This window comes from Momordica charantia (assembly GCF_013281855.1).
Source record: "Momordica charantia cultivar OHB3-1 chromosome 3 unlocalized genomic scaffold, Mcharantia_2.0 BLBB01000003.1, whole genome shotgun sequence".
Lineage (NCBI taxonomy): Eukaryota > Viridiplantae > Streptophyta > Magnoliopsida > Cucurbitales > Cucurbitaceae > Momordica > Momordica charantia.
Window position 1 is genome coordinate 8603206 of NW_028275161.1, and position 16526 is coordinate 8619731.

The window sequence follows — 16526 nt, forward strand, 5'->3', positions numbered from 1 at the left end:
CAAAAGGCCGGGCTTATCCCTCGGATATCTGCTATCGTCCATCCAATGGCCTTTTTGTGCTTCTCCAAAATCTGCAATAAAGAATATTCATTAGTAGGTGATAAATTGGAAGCTATAATAACTGGTAAAGTGTCGTTATCCCCTAGATACGCATATTTCAAATGCGACGGCAATGGCTTCTGCTCCAACGTGGGTGGTTCCACTATGGACGGAAGTAACGACTTGCATTCTTCTTTTTGTATTTTTTCAATAGGATTAGCCACATCTTCTGGTCCTTCTGCTATCTTATCAAGCTCTTCTTCAATCTCTGTAACTAATAAGCCATAAAACTCATCAAACATAATAGGATTCAAGCTATTTATAGCAGAGCACTCTTCAAAGTCTCCTGGTAATTTCATGGCGTTTAGAACGTTAAATTTAACTTCTTCATTATTTACCCTCATTGTAATTTCTCCCTTCCTCACATTAAAAACTGTATCCCCAGTGGCTAGAAATGGTCTTCCCAAAATAATGGGAACGTCTAAGTCTGCCTCGCAATCTAGAATGATAAAGTCCGCAGGGAAAATGAATTTGTCCACCTGGACTAAAACATCTTCTATCTTTCCCTCAGGTCTTATAATAGATCTATCTGCTAGTTGGAGGGTAACCGTAGTAGGTCTAGCTTCTCCTATGCCTAAAGATTTGAAAACTGATAATGGCATAAGATTAATGCTAGCGCCTAGATCACATAATGCCCTACCTAAGTTTTTCCCTCCTATGGAACATGGAATGGTAAAACTGCCAGGATCATTACATTTCATGGGTAGCGGGCTGCCTACAGCTTCACTACTACATTTTGACATGGCTACCAGTTCATGCTCTCCTATTTTTTTCTTCCTAGAAACTATATCTTTCAAAAACTTAGCATAATTTGGCATCTGTTCTAGAGCATCTACTAATGGTATATTTATATGCAGTTGTTTTAAAATATCTAAAAATTTTCTAAACTGGGAATCATTATTTTTCTTTACTAATCTTTGTGGAAACGGGGGAGTAGGAGTAAAAGAAGGCTGTACCTGTGGAGGAACACTCGGGGTGTCCTCATTACCTTTTCTAATATTTTCTTTTTCTGGTGTTGTTGGATTTTCTGGTATCTTTACAATTGGTTCAGTGGACGGAATCTGTAGATCTGTTGTTGGCATTGTTGGTCCATCATATGCCAGTCCACTCCTGAGGGTGACAGCTTTGCACTGTTCTTTCCCTTCTCGTTTTGGTAATTCAGTATGGCCTGGAAAAGAACCTTGTGGTCTATTCTTCAATTCATTGGCGAGCTGTCCCAATTGGGTCTCGAAATTCCTCATTGATGCCGCTTGGGATTGTATCACTGCGTCGGTTCGGGCCATGTACTCCTTCATCATATTCTCAAGATTTGAGTTGTTATTTTGAACTGGTGGAGTCTGTGTTCTCTGATTGTACTGCTGTTGCGGTGGTGGGATGTATTGCTGTGTAGGTGGAACATAGGGCTGCTTGTTCTGTTGGCTCTGCCCTTGATTAAAACCGCTCGAACCTCCTTGTCCTCCCCATGAGAAATTAGGGTGGTGCCTCCAACCTGGGTTGTAGTTGTTCGAATATGGGTTAAAGTTTCTATTGTTCCCATGTCCTACATAAAAAACAGAAGCAGGGTTATGTGGACAATTATCATAAATATGGTTTTCACTGCAAAATGAACAAATGAGATCGTTGACTTGGCAAACAGGGGCAGGAGTGCAATAATCCGACTGCACAGGTTGTATCGGCGTGGCTAATGGATTTTTTATTCCCAATGCCATCTTTTTCAGCCTCTGGTTCATTGTAACCATCTCTTTTTGCATCGAGGTCGCAATGTCCAGAGCCAAAACTCCAGCTGGATCTTGCTTCTTTGGTGCTGCCCTAGATCTTTGCGAACACCATAGTTCGTTGTGTGAAGCTAAGTCATCTAGGATGTCAACTATCTCGTTGAATGTCTTCTTTGTAAAGGCTCTGTTGGCAGCATTGTTTAGCATCATCTTAGTAGGATGATCTAAGCCTCTAAAGAAATGTTCTATCTGGATGCATGCCGGCAAGCCATGGTTCGGACATTTCCTGATTAGTTCTTTAAATCTCTCCCACGCCTCGTGAACAGGTTCACGATCATACTGTCTAAAGGAGATGATCTCCTCTCTGATATCAGCGTGGCGAGTAGGTGGGAAGAATTTTGTTAAGAACTTCTCCACTAACGACCCCCATGTGGTGATGGATCCCGGTGGAAATGCATTGAGCCATGCTCTAGCTTGGTCCTTCAAAGAAAATGGAAAAGTGTTAGTCTCAGAGCATCGTCTGTTATACCAGGTAATCGAAATGCATTTGCAATTTGAATGAATGATTTCAGATGATCATGTGGATCCTCATGTTCCTGCCCTCCAAAATGTCCAATTGTCTGCAACATTTGGAACATCATTGGTTTAAGCTCAAAGTTTGCGTGGGCTGGAATAGGGTTGACTATCCCTGAATCAAAGTTCAGAAAAGCCGTGGCGGCATATTCTCGCATTGCCACGTCTCTGTTGTCCGCCATCTGGATATGGTTGAATTCATCATTTCTCGCATGATCCCTCATATTACCGTTAACAGCAGGTGGATCAACCGGATCACGAGGTGGAATATCTGCCATTGATGTGCTCGTACTCTCTACCTCACTTTCAGGACTGATTTCACCTTGTCTCTCTTTTTGCTTTTCTAGTTGTTTTCGAAGTCTTTGCTCCTTTCGAGTTTTTCGAAGGGTCCGCTCAATCTCAGGGTCAAGGGGTAGAAGAAAAGATCTTGTGCTCATGCACTTTAACTTACCCTTGTGAGATAAACGACCAAAAATATAGAACAAAAACGGTGGATGGAACTTACACCCAACAACAATTCACAAAAATAAAAACTAAAAGAATTTGAAAATAAATTTTAAAACCAAAGTCCCCGGCAACGGCGCCAAAAACTTGACTGGGTGTTTATGCTGAACGCACGCACTAAGCGTGGTAACAATTATATAGATGCAAGCGCACACCTGTCAGAGTAATATAAAATGGATGGAGTATCCAAGTATCGATCCTCAAGGACTTCTAAATAATTTCCAAACTCTGAAGTTTTAAAGAATAGTGAATGTTGAAATGAGTGATTCTTGTAAAATGGGAAGTGGTCACAAATAATGGTTTTGGATTTGGGATTCGGACTTATAATAATAAAACCTAGCCCGATTTACTTCAAGTTAGCCAACAAAGAATCAAGGACATGCTAAGGATAATATGCATTTTACTTTAGAAACTAACGACTCCGCTTCTCACTTTACTTATGTCTAAGCAAGTTCAAAGTCCTAAGACATTCCCTAATATGTCTATTATGAGATATATCTTAGTTTTAGGATGGAAATAGTCGCAACCTCGGGTTAAGGTCTTATGTCTAGGCTACTTAAGCGGAACCCTTATGTCTAAGGCGCTCCTCTCCTCGGTTTAACCACTCAACAATGCAAATAAGCAACCTTTTCAGTATTGACTTGTTAAGACTTACAGTGGCCTTCTCTAAATCCTAACTTTTTGGGAAAACATGTTGAGCAATGAATGGAAAGTAAAAACTCTACTTCTTAGCAACCCTTTTTAGACATAAAAGGCTAACTATCCATAACCGGGCTAGAGACGGGAATTTAGAAAGACATATTGAAGAAAATACAGCAAGTAAAATGGTTGAATGTGGAATGCATGTGTGAAAAACAAAAGTTAACTAACGGAGAGTTTTTATCGGGATTGAGAGCTTCGCCCTTCTCTTTCAAGCAAGGGAGAGTGTCACGTGCTCTTTTCTCCAAAAACACAACTCTCTTAACTAAAAATAAAGTAAAGGCAAAGAGAAGATAAGCAAAGTGCTAGATTTTTATATATTTGAATAAGTAGAAAATAACTAAGTACAAATGGAAACAAAACAAAGCTCAATAAAAGAATGTAAAGTACTCGGGATTTAAAAACCAAAAGCAACTAATGAAAGCAACTCAAAAGTACTTAGAAAGCAACAAAGAAACACTAAAAACGATCAAGAGAAGGAAGCAAGGCTTGATGATTTTGGTGGAGAAGTTGCTGGAATTTATAGCTGTGCAGAATTGGTTAGGTAGGTCCTAAAACGATGGTGAATCACCCATTTCCAACTCTTTTGACTGACCAAATCGTGCTCAAACTGATAGTGGAACACTTCTTCTACACGTATGCATCGGTTGGAACCACCAAAACGCATTGGAAGACGCGTTTCATTAAGGGCAAAGTTGGAAGAAAACCTGTTTTTCTGCAGGCTTCCCAGGCGCCTGGCGCCTCCCATGTAGGTTTTTCCGTCTTTTTGCTTCTTTTGATTAATTTGCACTCCCAAATGGTCCTAAAATGTCATAAATACAATATAAGCCAACCACAAACCATAATATATGAATTTTGCATGAATTGGAACTCAAACGATCGAGAAAAATCCGAAACAAAGCTGAAACATTGTAAAAACAGCATCTAAAACCTTCTTTTTACGCATGTAAACAAGCGTAATCACATTGTGCTTCAAATTTCGAGCCTCGAACAACGAGGCCAAGTATGAAGCACTAATCGCTGGACTTCGGTTAGCTAAACTGATGGGGGCTGCCACGTCAGCATCCCCAACGACTCGCAAGTAGTAGTAAATCAAGTAAACCAAAAGTACCAAGCCAAGGATGAACAAATGGCCTTATACCTCCAAAAGGTACGATCACCTCTAAATTATTTCGAGACCTATACTGTCAAACAAGTCCCTCGTTTCAAGAACGCAAATGCCAACGCCCTGTCCCGCCTAGCAATGTCCTACGAGATGGACCTACCCTAGACGATGATGGTTGAAAATCATGCACGCCTCTCGCCACCATAACCGAGCCAAAGATAACTACCTTCATGTGGAAATGCATCATTTGTCGATTCAACATTCCTAACACGATCATATCTGACAATGGAAAGCAGTTCGACGATGTGAACTTTAAGAAATTATGCTCGGACCTGGGTATCAAGCACCTCAGCTTGTCCCCATCGCACCCTCAGACCAATGGGCAAGTCGAAGCTGTAAGATCATAAGAACGATCCTGAAAGCAAGGCTCAAGGGACTGAAGGGCCTTTGGGCCGAGGAGCTCCATACCGTACTGTGGGTTCACAGGAAAAAACCGAGGTCCAATACTGGCAAGACCCCGTACTCCTTATCCTTCGGCATGGGAGGTGTTGCGCCTCTACTTAATAGCTAGAGGGTAAGTGCAAGTGCACACTGTCACAAGTATAATCTGGAAATATTCCAAGTTCGTCTCCACAGGGACTAGTTTTCTTTTAAAATTGATTTTGTAAACTGCTTGAATGAGCAATCGAGTTTGGGAATAAAAATTGGTGGAATTGTTGGGAACACGAATTACACACGAAAATAATAGAATTTAAAAGGCCAACCCCCTACTTCTGTTTACTTCTAAAATGAGGAATTAAACCTACCAAATGTGCTCGTAATTACGCTCAATTCATGCAAACTGGTTCAAGTCCTATTCCATACCGCTTTTGGTTTATTTAGAAGTTTCGGCTAGTGTTTACATATGTCCATGCAACTCTAGAATCCTAAAATAAATTAAATGCCAACTTACGTTTAACGGATAAGAGAGCCTATGCCTAGGATCTTGTTTTAGTTCTTATTTCTAAGTAACTTCCCGTTTTACCTTGATGAGATCCGTTTGACTCTAACCTTCTCAGAATTAAATTCAAACTAGTGTGATTTAAACAAGTGGCCGACAAGAAAAATCAATTAGATAAATTGTATCAATCAAGATAAGCAAAGAGAGCGTAATACGTCGTGCTCACTGATAGATGTAATTGATAGTGATAAGAACTAAAGCATTCATAGGAGGGTTGAAGAAACAATTTACCTACTCATGGAATTGAAAGAAATTAAAACACGAAGAGAAGATAACAAAAGAAAGAATTTTAATTAGATTTGGAAAGAAAGTACAAAATGGAACAAATTGAATTGCAATAAAATAAACAAGAGTAATTGTAGAAAAATAATTGAAAACAAAACTTAAATAAAACTACAAAACTAAAGTAGAAAGAAAAACAAAAGCATGGAAAATGAGATGTCTAGATGTGATGTTCGGAGGCTCCTTTTATAGGCCATGGAAGTAACAAGTATTTGAGAAATTCAAGGGAAGTTGACAACCACTCTTTGTAGAGATTTTAGGAGTAAGACTGAATCTTGGACCAATAATTTGGTCAAAAGTCGTTATTCCCGTTTTGACAATCTATGCATCGAATGTGGCTGGCGCATTGCGAAGCTGGAACTTTCAAAGCAATTTGGCTGGTGCATTTCTCTAGTAAGCTGGAAATTCTGGGCATGCGATGTGCCTGACCCATTTTGAGTACGCCCTGTGCTTCAACTTTCGTACTTCAAACAATGAGGCCGAGTACGAGGCCCTGCTGGCCGGACTGCGCATGGAAAGAGGGCTGGGGGCCACCCACCTTCTAATTTTCAGTGATTCACAACTAATAGTGAACCAGATGAGGGAAGATTATCAGACAAAAGACCCTCGAATGGAGAAGTATTTAGGAAAGGTCAGATCGCACCTCGCCTACTTCCAAACCTATGAAATTAGTCAGATTCCAAGGTCACAAAACTCCAATGCCGACGCCTTGGCCAAGTTAGCGTCAGCGTACGATACCGATCTAGCGAGGTCGGTCCCCCTGGAAATTTTGGATAATCCTTCTATTTTGGAGCCGAACATGATGGAGATCGACTCCCACCCCCCGTCGTGGATGGAGCCGATAAAAGACTTCCTAGGGAAAAAGGTTCCAGCAGACCCAAGGGAAACCAAGAAGATGACAAGGAAAGCAGCTTGGTACTTGCTCTGAGATGGAGCCTTGTATAGGTGCGGCTTTTCCTTGCCCCTCCTTAAGTGTATTTCCAAAGAAGATGGACAGTATGTTCTTAGGGAAGTTGATGAGAGTGTCCGTGGTAACCATTCGGGGGCTAGATCTTTGTTGGCAAAAGTCGTTCGTTAAGGCTACTATTGGCCCACGATGGATCGAGATGCAAAGGAGTTCGTGAAGACGTGTGAGAATTGTCAGTGCTTTGCAAACCTCGTCCACCAGCCTGCCGAGCTGCTGACCCCGATCTCGGCACCCTGACCCTTTGCACAATGGGGAGTTGACCTTATCGGACCTTTCCCGTTGGTCAAGGGATAGGCCAAGTACGCAGTCGTTGCAGTATATTACTTCACCAAGTGGCGAGGCCGAAGCACTCCCGACAATTACGGAGACTAGGGTCACCAGATTCATCTAGATAAATGTTGTGTGCCGCTTCGACATACCTAATGCCATTGTGACAGACAATGGCAAGCAGTTTGACAACGCCAAGTTCAAAAACTTTTGCCGCAAGCTCGGAATTAGTCATCTCTCCTCGTCCCTGGCTCATCCCAAGGCCAATGGACAAGTAGAAGCGATAAACAAGATTATCAAGCACGGACTTAAGTTACGGCTCGACGCAAGGAAAGGACGGTGGGCGGAAGAGCTACCTGAAGTACTCTGGTCCTACCAAACTACACCGCGATAGTCAACTGGCGAAACCCCATTCGCTTTGGCCTTCGGCTCCGAGGCCGTCGTGCCCGTCGAGATCAGTGTGCCAACCGAAAGGGTTGAGTACTATGAATAGGTGAGGAACGAAGAGGAGCTGCTCTTGAACCTAGACCTCGTTGATGAGAAAAGGGAGATGGCCCAGTTACGCTTGGCCGAGTACCAAAACCGAATGGCTAGGCACTATAACTCGAGTGTCCAACCTCGGAGTTTCCAAGTCGGACATCTGGTCCTTCGTAAGATGCAGAAGCACGTCGAGGTGTTGGAAACGAGCTGGGAGGGGCCATTCGAAATCAAGGGCATCGTCCGACCTGGAATTTACATGCTTGCTGACCTCGAATGAAAGCTACTATCATATCCATGGATTGCATAGCAATTAAAGAGATATTACTCTTGAAATGGCCCAATTACGCTTGGCCGAGTACCAAAACCGAATGGCTAGGCACTATAACTCGAGTGTCCAACCTCAGAGTTTCCAGGTCGGACATCTGGTCCTTCGTAAGATGCAGAAGCACGTCGAGGTGTTGGAAACGAGCTGGGAGGGGCCATTAGAAATCAAGGGCATCGTCCGACTTGGAATTTACATGCTTGCTGACCTCGAATGAAAGCTACTATCACATCCATGGATTGCAGAGCAATTAAAGAGATATTACTCTTGAAATGTTGAAATGGTCCAAAGAATGAGCTGGACTTGTAAAAATTTTCAAGGGTTAGTCCCAATAAAGGAATCCGTATAATTTAATTTCATGTCTCTAAGGGACTAAGTTCGATGTGAAATTAAATGGGGCCAGAGGTGGGAATTAAAAATTAATGAGACTCAAAGCCTTTAGAAAGGACTTACGAGTCTGAGGTAAGAGGCGAACTAAAATAGGTCATTAAGACTTTGAATTTTTGTTATTAAGAATGTGTCTGAACCTCAAAAGACTTGCTAGCACGAAATGAATAATACGGTCAGAAATCGATTCAAAACAGAATAGAGTATAGTATTACCGAAGTGAAGTGTTGGTCGAGGTGTATAGGCCTCGCGACCAATTACAAAAATGGTGGATTTGGACCGCTGGAGAGTTTTGATTCCAAGCTTATTTACATAAATGGCCCCTGATTCATCCGAGTTTAGAGTAAAACAGGAATTGGAGCTTTTTCTTGAAGAGATTGAATTGGGTTGCTGTCAAATAAGGCAGTGCCAAAAATTTTGATTTGCAATCAAGCAAATCCTTCCCGATTTGAATTGTAGGAAAAAAGAAAGAATCTCATATTCCCAAAAAATAATTGATTTGAAATCAATGAAATCCAAGAATTATATTCTCCAAATTATATATGATGGAAGACACTGCGAACAAGTGAGGCGTCGGGGCGAAAGTAGATGGCGTGGCATTCGTGGTTACAGCATCGCCGCCTTGTTTGTCGGTGTGATTTCCTCCGTTTTGCAATATTGCTCAAGAAATAGATGGCTTGGGTCAGTCTACCGGTGTGGGTTTCCACGCTCCTAAAGACTGTCGTCGGCAAAGTCTGAGCAGTCACCTTTGCTATGCCACCACAAGGGCATCGTCCGACCTGGAACTTACATTCTTGCTTATTCTCTTAAAGTTAGGGACTAAAAGATCTTTATCTCCTCGATTAGAAATACTTAGCTCCATGTCGTGGGCGCGGGTTGCTAATTCTTCAAACGTGCGGGGTTTTATTCCTTGAAGGATGTATAGAAGTCCCCAATGCATACCTTGAATGCACAACTCGATAGCAGATAATTCCATTAGTCGATCTTTGCAGTCGAGACTCAAAGCTCTCCACCTGTTGATATAATCAACAACAGATTCATCTTTTTGTTGCTTAGTGTTGGTGAGTTCCATCATGCTTACGGTTCGCCTTGTGCTGTAGAAGCGATTTAAGAACTCTCTTTCCAATTGCTCCCAACCGTTGATGGATTCAGGCTCTAGATCTGTGTACCAGTCAAAAGCATTGCCCTTTAGTGTTCGGACGAATTGTTGACGAGTAGATCTCCTCGAGTGCCAGCATTTTCACATGTCTCAACGAAATGAGCAACATGTTGCTTAGGATTGCCCTTTCCATCAAATTGTTGGAACTTTGGAGGCTGATATCCCATAGGCATTATCAAGTTGTCGATCCTCTTGGTATACGGTTTGGAGTACGTGATGGAGCTTTGAGAAGGTCCGCCATACTGAGCTCTGATCGAATTTGTGATCATATCTTGGAGCTGCTGGACGGACAGTGAAGCAATTGAAACAGAGCGTTCCTGTTGTTTCTCTTACATTATGTTCGTTCTTTTGTCGTTGACTTTCGCAGCGTGATTTTGGCTTGAGTCAGCAATATTCACAACATCTTGAATTTCGATCTGGTTCATAAGGGAAGCAATCTTATAGTCCCTCTCTTCGACCATTTTTGTCAGAATGTTTAGTTTCTTCTCCATTTCCACTAACTTTTCTTCCATGGTGGATGAAGCTTCTTTTGATGTCATTACTTCTTGGTTTGAGAGAAAGAGATGAGAGGTAGAGAAGTCCCACTGGGCGTGCCAATTTGTTCGACGAGAAATTCAACAAGAGAAAACTCAAATTTATGAACTTGTGTTTGTATTTATGTATGTGGGTGTTACAATCTCTAATGTATAATCCTCTGATTAATTCTCTCAAATGTAAACTTCAATTCAAGGGCTTGTGGGCTTGTTCTTGAATCAATGGTTGATGCCTTCCGCTTCTTGCTTGTCGAAGGATCTTTGAGGTCTTCGGCTTTGAGCTTGTTGAAGATTTTGACTTGTTGATGAAGTTATTTGACTTGTAGCTTGATGAAGACTTTGTGAAGTCTTCGGGTTTGCTCTGGTGAAGTTCTTCGGTTTGCGCTGGTGAAGTTCTTCAGCTTTGCAGCTTGTGAAGTTCTTCAACTTTCCAGCTTGTGAAGTGCTTCGCTTGTTGAAGTTCTTCGACTTTGCGGCTTGTGAAGTTCTTCGGCTTTGCGGCTTGTGAGGTGCTTCGGCTTTGCAGCTTGTTGAAGTTCTCCGGCCAATTTGATGAAGACTTTGCAGTTTGATGGAGTCTTCAAGTATTGTTGCTTGGGAAGATAATATCCAATGTTCTTGAAGTCTCGTACTCTTCAAGTCTCCAATTCTTCAAGTCTTGTTGGCTTTGGATGCTTCGCTTGACTCTGAACGATGGTAGATAATTCTGAGTGCTCTGAATCTCCAATTCTTCTATCTCATTTCTTCGAATTCTTCTTTCTCTTCGTTTCCTCCCCTCAAATGAGAGGTGACCCATCTATTTATAAAGTTTTGGTGGGTCTTATATGGGCCATGGGCTTGAGCCCAGTCTCTTTATGGATTTGATCCAATTAGTTGATTTCATCGGACGACTATAAAAGAGACACGTGGCATAGTTTGATTCACCAATTTTAAATTAATTTAGGGCACATGTAAATTTGTGATTTGTCCTTAAATTGTGATGTGGCATTTAGTAATTGGCCGAAATTTCTGTTTCAACAGATTTATAACGTCAAAGAACATTGTGAACATCGTATAAACTTTTAGAAATTTTCATCCACATCTTCTCTATGATAGTTGGAAACATAGCTACGGAATATAAATTTCTAAAATAATCCAACTCATAATTAATTTAATAAAACAACACTAAAATGGTGAGATAATAAATGCCTGTAAATTATAGATTAAGGCACGTTCGTAAAACGCTTTCCATAGAGAAGATGTGCCTCCACTGCACTAAGTTATATGGCACTTCACTCCGAAGATACAACAACCCTTAAAGAGACCTTGTGTAGCAGCACAGTTCTCCTACGAATCCTTAATTGCTTGTATGCTCAAAATCATAAAACTTGAAACAAACACTTTGTTTTTAACATAAACAATTTGTTGGGAACTATGTTGGAAGACACAGTATATTCTATCTCTTAGACTATTAGATGATACTCTTTTTATAAGAGAGCATCCCCTATTGTTAGGGTGTACAAGTTTAACGCGATGCATCTGATCCATCTTATTTATTAGGAATAGTTGACTGGCCAAGTTAAAGGAGTAATATAACATAATAAAATAAAATATAAAATATAAAATCTATAAAATTCCAACACATTAAACATTTCATGGCTGCTCGGGAGAATCACAAAAGATGCTTTATAAATGATAGAAAGAACAGCTCTTAACCTTAAACAAAGAGAATGAACTTCACCTCAATGAAGTTCTTGTTGGTTTGAAGAAGGGAAATCAAAGCCTTGAATATTATCTAATGGTTGTTCTAAAGCAGACACTAATTTACATTCATATGCAGGTGCCAATGCTCATTTTGTAACTCATCCATGTAAAATCTCTTATGAAAAAATATTATGGAAATTAAAAATTGTAGGTTGGAAATGGTAAACCTTTTAAATGTATTTCACATTATAATTTGCAATGTTAATTCTGACACTAAACTAATAGGTCTTAAAAGTAAACCTACTAAAGATCATGATTGTTCCACTATTTCTATATTATTGAACTATTGATAAAGAACAAATTTGAAAAGGTCATGGCTAAGGGATGACTCCATTTGTTTGATTATTTTTTAATCAATGCGATCATTTGGAAGAAAGAATAAATGATGTGTGACGTGTGACATGTGTCGATTGAGCAAAAGTTGTAGGCTCACCTTTCAAGTAAAAAATGAAATGAGAGATTTTCCTTTACAAAAAATACATTGTGACGATTAGAGCCCTTCACACTGAAGGGAATTATAAGAGTTTGAGAGAGAGACTTTTCTATAATTTCTAGCAGCGGAACTGAAGTGCTGAACAGTTTCTACCTGCTTAATGACGAGTGACTTGGTGTAACACGTCACAACCCGCATTCCCATGCAGTTATGCAAGGGAGTTTAATTAAATTAATAATTAATTAATTGATCAAGTTGATTATTAATTTAATTAACAAATTCAATTAAAAATAAAAAATTAATTAATTAAATTAAAATTTAGGGAACAACATTCGATAGCAAAATTAGTTTTATATATTAAACAATATATCATCAATTTTTTACATTTTCAAATATAGCAAATTTTTTAGCTTTTTTATTTTGAATATTTGAGTATTCCCTAATTACCTTTTACAAACATACATATTGCAAGTATATCAAACACTCGTATCAGTAATATATCATACATTTATGTTTCAAACATATCAAATATTCATATCAATAGTATATCACATACATATAGAGGTGTATCAAAATAAAAATCAATAGTATATCAGACGTATATCAGATATATATCACATAGAAACACACATCAGGTATATCAGACTACCATATCAATAGTATACCAGCGTATCATACATATACTGTATTTAATAGGTTCTTTGTTCATCGTTGGGATTCTTCTTCGCAATCTAGGGTTAAATTTTTTAGAATTCCAAAAAAATCATACTATACTTAATAGGTTTCTGCTCATCTTGTTCTTCATTCTATTATAGGAATTATATCAGTTGAGTATATCACACTGATATACTAAATATAAGATATATTTTAAATACACCAGTGTTATATCTAACATATATCATGACAATATATGAGTGGTAAATCAATAAATGGTAAATCATATATCCATATAAGAAGTTATATAAGTGGTATATCAGTTATATTTACCAAAAATTCCAACATTGATAAGAAAACAATAGCCAATTGGATCTAAGAACCCTTATGGTTATGCAAACCCCTAGATCACAAATGCTAAAACCCCCAAATCGAGATGATGTTAACCCAAGGAAGAAGTTAGAACAGATTTACCTTGATAATTAATATCAAGAGTAGAGAAAACTTGTTTCTAAACTCAAGATTTGAACCACTCCACAAAATAGCTTGATCAAGGCTATTTGAATGATTCTAGCATGCAAATCTAACACTCAAGAATTGCAAAGAAAAACAAGCTCTAGGCTTTCTGAAGCAAAATAGCAACTTTCATTCAATCATCAAAATCTGTATTTCAAAGGAAACAAGCTAGGCTATTTATAGCCTCCAAAACAACCATAAAAGTAACCTAAAGGTATTTGAAAGGTTGTAACTCCCAATTACATGATGGCCATAACATCCACTAGCTAAAATGTAACTTAAAACACATAAATGAAATGTTTAAAACTGAAAATATAATAAAAATAGGTTTAAATCCGAGAATTGAAGTCTTGGTCTCCCTTCAAAGTCTTTGTAACCTCCCAATTGTAAATGAAGCTTTACTTGAAGTGTAGTTCCATTAATTGATGTATGACTTGCAATAAATGAAGCTTGAGATGTACTTAAATTCACTGAATGCAACTTGAGTTCAACTTTGACTTGCATGAATGCATCTTGAGTTCAACTTTGACTTCAATGAATGCAACTTGAGTTGGCCATAAATGAAACTAGAGTGCATTTAATGCAACTCCGATTTGTTGTCAACTTGGACATAGGATTCTCCAACATCTTCCTTTAAATCCTTGAGCACTAAGATACTTGGTTCATATCAAACATGTAGTCACATGTTCTATATATCAACAACACGTAACATATCAGTTGTTCATTTTGAACCAAAACTTCAATCTCAAAAACAAATTTTTTCGTGGAACGTCATATGATCATATAATAAATATATATACCAGCACACATATATAACAGTTAGATCAAAAGTATATCATTTGTATGCTACTCATAATAGTTATTGACATTTATGGATGCCTATTTGGGATACAACCAGATCAAGATGCATCCGACCAACCAGGAGCACACCTCCTTCATCAACGAGCAGGGGCTGTTCTTGTACAAGGTCATGCCCTTGGGGTAAAAAACGTCGGAGCAACCTACCAAATGATGAAGACCAAGATGTTTGCCCTGCAAATTGGAAGGAACATAGAGGTGTACGTCAATGACATGCTGATCAAGAGCCGGATAGCAAGAAACACAAGGACGACCTCTCCGAGGCTTTACGAGCATGCATCATCATGGCATGAGGCTAAACCCGACAAAGTGTGCCTTCAGTGTGAGGTCGGGAAAGTTGCTCAGCTTCATAATGCATCAACGGGGGATTGAAGCCAATTCATAAAAGATCCAAGCCATCTTGAATATGTCCACCCGGACAAATTTAAAACAGCTCCAGAGCTTGAACAGAAAGGTCGCAACGCTAAACTGAGTCGTGTCCTGATCGACCGACAAGTGGTTGTCCTTCTCCAATACGTGGGAAAGGAAGGAAAGTTCGAATGGACCAATGAATGCGAAAGGGCCTTCCAGGACCTAAAGCAATATCTTGCGTCCACCACACTCCTAGCCAAGCCAAACATAAGGACGGATTATACCTCTACTTAGCCATTTCAGGGAGCGCTGCCATCTCGACACTAGTAAATGAGGAGGCCAAAAAGCAACACCCCGTGTACTAGACCAGCAAGGCCTTGATCGGGACGGAAACTCGCTACTCCTAGATCGAGAAGCTGGCTCTTGCACTAATCACCGAGGCAAGGAAATTACGACCCTACTTCCAAGCTCACCGACTCGTGGTCCTAACCGACCAGTTACTCCGGTAGATATTTCAAAGACCCGAGGTTTCGAGAAGAATCATAGAATGGGTTGTCGAGCTGAGCGATTACGACATACCCTATGTGTAACATTAATATTATTGGCCCTAGAACTCCACTCTGAAGATACAACAATCCATTAAGAGACCTTGTGTAACAGTAAAGTTCTCTTACGAATCCATAATTGCTTGTCCTCCATCATTAAAATCTTCTTAATTAATTATTTTCTGGTTTCTTATTAGGATATATAGGTTTAAGTTTCTTAATTATTTTATTAACTTTTATGACATAAAGCTTTCAAATTGGTATGGAAATGAATTGAAGACACAAATTTATAGTTGAAGGGAAAATAAAAAAAACATGATAAAATTTTTTAAATTCCAAAACTTTCACATCCTACAATTAAATATAAGTATATACAAATATTTATTTATATAATTAATTTTTGTATACAAATACAAAATTTTTTACTTTCTACAAATTTTCACATTCCATGCATTTAATCTATTCATTTTATATAAATTGCATTATCTTATACAACGTTTTTAACGAAGTATAGGTTACATTTTATTATTTTTAATATGTCAATTAAAAATATATAAGTAATTTTATATTTCAATTTCGAACAAATTATTTCACCTAATTTAGGTTCATCATTTTTTATTATACAGTGTTTATTTATTTAAAATTATAAAGATTTTTCAACCTATTTTTTTAATTATATATTGATCAACTCCAAATATTGAAAAATTATCTTACTAATTTAATTTCATATTATAATTATAACTATTCTTTGAAAATTCTTTTAACTGCTTGGGGAATGAAATGACAAAAGTTTTGTGTATTCCAACTTTTTATATTACGAATTATTATTGATAATTGATTAATTAATTAATTAAAAATCTTTTAAGGAATTGATTTACAAGATTATATTTCTTTTTTCTTTTTCTAAAGAGGGAACATAAGCTTGTAACTATAATCAATAAGTTGTTTCTTTTCACCAAACGTTTTAAATTAAAAAAAAATATTGATTATAAAAGAAAAATGAAAAAACAATAATAACAAATTAAAAAATTCCAATGTATCGTAGGTAATAGACTCGTTCCTTGAAATAAGTTTGATCATTTTATAATTGATTGACCAATAATAGAAATTGTAATGTTGCAAGCCTAAGATCTTTAGATATCTTCCACATTTGGAGAGTTTTTTTAGAGTAATTATTAGAGCACTAAATATAAGAATAAATGAAACTTGAGTTTTTAAACAAAATGATGGAAGAAAGCTCATCTACAGTAGAGGACAAAAAGTTTCAAAACTTTAGAAATTCTATCAAGGGAATAGCTCATCTCCTTTCTCAGAACAAATTCAGACGTATTCGC

General features: G+C 38.4%; 1 non-coding gene and 1 pseudogene across 1 annotated transcript; one reads left to right on the top strand and one right to left on the bottom strand.

Annotated features, from left to right (window-relative positions):
• Positions 1-2079: 2079 nt before the first annotated feature.
• Positions 2080-2186, top strand: LOC148212299 (small nucleolar RNA R71). Its single transcript, XR_015790049.1, has one exon. It is a non-coding gene; the product is annotated as a small nucleolar RNA R71 (small nucleolar RNA).
• A 6965-nt stretch (positions 2187-9151) lies between these two features.
• On the bottom strand, positions 9152-10098 carry LOC148212300 (uncharacterized; annotated as a pseudogene).
• Positions 10099-16526: the final 6428 nt, after the last annotated feature.